The sequence below is a fragment of the Salmo salar genome, chromosome 26 (genome assembly GCF_965601325.2).
Source record: "Salmo salar chromosome 26, fSalSal1, whole genome shotgun sequence".
Taxonomy (NCBI): Eukaryota; Metazoa; Chordata; class Actinopteri; order Salmoniformes; family Salmonidae; genus Salmo; species Salmo salar.
In genome coordinates, this window is record NC_138316.1 from 17,558,067 (window position 1) to 17,563,389 (window position 5,323).

Genomic DNA, 5,323 nt, shown 5'->3' on the forward strand with positions numbered 1-5,323 from the left:
TGCTCCCAAGGATGAACCAGACTTGTGGAGGTCTACAAGTAATTTCTGAGGTCTTGGCTGATTTAGGCATTGAAATGCATCCAGGTAGGCATCCAGGTAGGCATTGAAATCCACAGGTAAACCTCCAATTGACTCAAATGATGTCAATTAGCCTATCAGAAGCTTCTAAAGCCATGACATAATTTTCTGGAATTTTCCAAGCTGTTTAAAGGCACAGTCAACTTAGTGTATGTAAACTTCTGTCCCACTGGAATTGTGATACAGTGAATTATAAGTGAAATAATCTGTCTGTAAACAATTGTTGGAAAAATTACTTGTGTCATGCACAAAGTAGATGTCCTAATCGACTTGCCAAAACTATAGTTTGTTAACAAGAAATTTGTGGAGTGGTTCGAGTTTTAATGACTCCAACCTAAGTGTATGTAAACTTCCGACTTCAACTGCATGTACTGTATAAACCATCTGAGCCTTTACATTTGGATGTATGCCAAGCCAGTTTAGGGTTGTGAATGAACTAAATTGATTATTATTAGTGTATTCATTGATTTATTCATTGATTGATCAAAATCTGTACCTTGGACTGCCCTGCATGAGGATGTGACATTGTATAGTGAAGGTGTCATATGGTGTAGTAAATAATATACACTCATAAATCCGGCTGTGGGCTATAAATCTAGGTCATACGGTTTCATCCTTGGTGTAGGAAGGGGAGGGCTTTATTCCGACTTCTGTGTTTCTCTTTTGCCGATTGACATTGACTGTTCTACTTAGCGGACATTTGTGGAGACTATAACTATTCTGGATGTGGATTTATACATCTTTGCGACCAGGAAGTTGAAACACTGATTATCAAGGTAAATCTACAGTATTGATAAACTAGAAAGAGCAACAACAAGCTAATGACCTTGGTAAATGCGTTCACCTTTTAGGCTACTGTACTACTACTGTTGTCAAATTATTAAAACTGCCTTGAAATAGTTCCCTTCCACTGTATAGCTTACATACCAGTACCTACATATAGTGCCTTCACTTTTTCCACATTTTGTTGTGTTACAGCCTGAATTATTTAAATAGATTGTTTTTGTCACTGGCCTACACACAATACCCCATAATGTCAAAGTGGAATTATGTTTTAGAAATTTTTCCAAATTAATTCCAAATTAAAACCTGAAAAGCCTTGAGTCAATAAATATTCAACCCCTTTGTTATGGCAAGCCTAAATAAGTTCAGAAAATGTGGTTAACAAGTTACATAAGTTGCATGGACTTACTCTGTGTGCAATAATAGTGTTTAACAGGATTTTTTTATGACTACCTCATCTCTGTACCTCACACATACAATTATCTGTAAGGTCCCTTAGACGAGCAGTAGATTTCAAACACAGATTCAACGACAAAGACCAGGGAGGTTTTCCAATACCTCGCAAAGAAAGACACCTATTGGTGGATGGGTACAAATAAAAAAAAGCTGAAATTGAATATCCCTTTGAGCATGACATTTTTAATTACACTTTGGATGGTGTATCAATACACCCAGTCACTAAAAAGATATAGGTGTCCTTCCTACTCAGTTGCCAGAGCGGAAAGAAACCGCTCAGGGCTTAATGGCTGTGATAAGAGAAAACTGAGGATGGATCAACAACATTATAGTTACTCCACAATACTAACCTAATTGACAGAGGGAAAATACAACACATTACTGAGTACCACTCTCTGTATTTTCAAGCATAGTTGTAGTTGGTATCGTTAACGACTGGGGAGTTTTTCAGGATAAAAAATAAACAGAATGGAGCCAAGCACAGGCAAAATCCTAGAGGAAAACCTGGTTCAGTCTGCTTTCCACCAGACACTAGTAGATGAATTCACCTTTCAACCAGACAATAACTTAAAACACAAGGCCAAATCTTCACTGGATTTGCTTACCTTGAAGACAGTGAATGTTCCTGAGTGGATGAGTTACAGTTTTGACCTACTTGAAGATCTATGGCAATGTTTGTCTAGCAATAATCAACAACCAATTTGACTGAATTTGAAAAAAAAGAAAAATAATAATGGCCAAATGTTGCACAATCCAGGAGTGGAAAGCACACAAAAAGACATCGCTGTTAAAGGTGATTCTACAAAGTATTGTCTTAGGCGTGTGAATACTCATGTAAATGACATATTTCTGTATAGAATGTTTTTTATTCATTTCAAAACATTTCTAAAAACATGTCTTCACTTTGTCATTATGGGGTATTGTGTGTAGATGGGTGAATTAAGGCTGTAACACAACAAAATGTGGAATAAGTCAAGAGGTAGGAATACTTTCTGAAGTCACTATTAGTATTTTTTTAATTCTTCAAGCTCTGTCAAGTTGATTGTTGATCATTACTAGACAGCCATTTTCAAATCTTGCTATAGATTTTCAAGCCTATTTAAGTCAAAACTGTAACTAGGCCACTCAGGAATATTCAATGACGTCTTGGCATTCTAATTTAAAAAAAATATTACATCTTTCCCAGGTCTTCTGAAAGGATACGAGATGCATCAGTTTATATTAGTCTTAATCACACTCCTGGTCTTCTGTCCACCTACTGTTCATGGTGGGAAAGTCCTGGTGTTTCCAATGGACGGCAGCCATTGGATAAACATGAATGTCATTATTGAAGCGCTGCATTCAAGAGGTCACAGTGTGTCAGTAGTACGGCCATCAGACAGCTGGTACATCAAGGAAACCTCCCCTCACTACAGTTCAATCCCAATTGATATTCCAGGTGGATTTGATGAGGACTTTGCCACAGTGTTTGTGGGTAGACTTCTGGAGATCCAGAGAGAGGGAAAGGGTGCATGGGCTCGTTTTAAACTGGAAATGGAGCTCACGGTAAAAGCCAGAGAGATGCATGAAAAGATTTGTGAAATGCTTACATACATATTTGAGAATAAAGAGCTGATGAAATCTCTCCAGGATGCAAAGTACGACTTGGTTCTGACTGATCCTGCTATGGCAGGGGGAGTTATACTGGCACACTACCTTAGTTTACCCATTGTTTTTAATGTCAGATGGACCATTCACGGTGAAGGTCATTTTGCTATAGCTCCCTCTCCTCTTTCTTATGTTCCTATGGTAGGGGCAGAGTTAACGGACAAAATGACTTTTCTTGAGAAAGTAAAAAATGTACTGATTTATGGAATGAGCGCCGCTCAGATTGCACATGCTATTAGTCCACAATACACTGCCTTGGTTAATCAGTACTTTGGTCCTGAGGTCGACTACTTCTCATTGTTTCAAGCTGCTGATTTATGGCTCATGAGAGTTGATTTTGTGTTTGAGTTCCCTCGTCCCACCATGCCTAATGTTATCTATATGGGAGGGTTCCAGTGTAAACCTGCCAAGGCTCTTCCCCAAGACCTGGAGGAGTTTGTTCATAGTTCAGGGGAACATGGAGTCATTATCATGTCTTTGGGAACGTTAGTTGCACAGCTTCCTCGTGATTTAACTGATGAATTGGCTGCTGCTTTTGCCCAACTGCCCCAGAAGGTCATCTGGAGACACAAAGGAGACAGACCAACTACTCTGGGCAACAACACCTTACTAGTTGACTGGATGCCTCAGAATGATCTGTTAGGACATCCAAAGACAAGGCTGTTTGTAGCTCATGGAGGAACAAATGGGGTTCAAGAGGCTATCTACCACGGTGTTCCAATAGTAGGCTTACCACTGATTTTTGATCAACCTGACAATCTTCACAAAATGAAAGCCAGAGGAGCAGCGAAGATCCTGGATATTTTTACAATAAGCAGAGACATCTTCCTCCAGGCCTTACAGGAAGTTCTGAATGAGCCGTCCTACCGGATGAACATGCAGAGACTCTCCAGGCTACACAGGGACGTGCCAATGGAGCCCCTGGACACTGCCCTCTTCTGGATTGAGTTTGTCATGAGACACAAAGGTGCTGCTCACCTGCGTACTGAGTCCTACAGAATGCCCTGGTACTCCTACCACTCTGTAGATGTAATGGTGTTTTTACTGGCTGTTGTGCTACTTATTATGCTGACTACTGTTGCAATCATCAGGTGTTTATGCTTCAGGATGTGTAGTAGACAAAAAATTAAACATGAATGAAATTATTGAGAAGGCCATTGTGTATTGGCTTGAATAGCAAAACCAATGACAAATACAGTACATGTTTCATTGAGAACGCAAAAATGTAAATACATGATTTACTGGCAAGAGAGATTGATACCACTTATTAGCATAATGGATAGTTGCCTACTTGACAGTGATGGATATTAGCGTTGTTTTATTACATATGCAGCCAAAAACATTTCATATGTATTATATTTGATAATATAAATGATGGCATAACTTCTGTTTTGATAGTCAAGCAAAGAAATAATATTGTATTCTGCACGTGTTACATCACTGTACAATAGCCTGAGCTTTTTTTCATTAAATAAATCATTTATTTAATAAAAAATGCATTGTACAGAGAGACTGTGGGTATGACCAGTTGTTACATTTTAATTTGTCCCTGGTTAAACCAAATATCCAGTGTTACACATGAGACGCCACATAACATGACTCCTTTTCAACAATGCTACATGTACATATTCTGCTTAGTATGAGAGATATCCTTTATCTCTGAATAATGTCAACTACTGTATGTAGTTTAGCTTGGCCTAGGATTGGGCCTGGGAGTCAGTGATCTGGGAGTGATGGGATGGGCCTCACAACAGAATGAGAAGGCCAGTCAAGAGAGTTACTCCTCCAAGACAGGGTAAAGACCAGTCCTTTATTGCATACCTGCAGATGACCACAACGGGCACCATAGGAAGTGAAGTGCAGCCTAGCCCAGACCAGCTGCAATATGGCCGTCAGATACAGTACCAGTCAAAATTGTGGAGACACCTACTCATTCAATGATTTTTCTTTATTTTTACTATTTTCTACATTGTAGAATAATAGTGAAGACATCAAAACTATGAAATAACACATATGGAATAATGTCGTTACCAGAAAGTGTTAAACAAATGTGCAAATGTTTATATATATTTTAAATGTAAGATTCTTCAAAGTAGCGACCCTTTGTCTTGATGACAGCTTTGCACAATCTTGCATTCTCTCAACCAGCTTCACCTGGAATGCTTTTCCAACAGTCTTGAAGGAGTTCCCACAAATGCTGAGCACTTGTTGGCTGCTTTTCATTCACTCTGCGGTCCAACTCATCCCAAACCATCTCAAATGGGTTGAGGTCGGGTGATTATGGAGGCCAGGTCATCTGATGCAGCACTCCATCACTCTCCTTCTTGGTCAAATAGCCCTTAGACAGTCTGGAGGTGTG

General features: G+C 39.3%; 1 pseudogene across 1 annotated transcript; it reads left to right on the forward strand.

Moving 5' to 3' along the window:
• The first annotated feature begins 587 nt into the window (after positions 1-587).
• Positions 588-4,474, forward strand: LOC145850159 (UDP-glucuronosyltransferase 2C1 pseudogene; annotated as a pseudogene). Its single transcript, XR_014382822.1, has 2 exons — positions 588-854; positions 2,504-4,474. The product of XR_014382822.1 is annotated as a UDP-glucuronosyltransferase 2C1 pseudogene (transcript).
• The last annotated feature ends 849 nt before the right edge of the window (positions 4,475-5,323 follow it).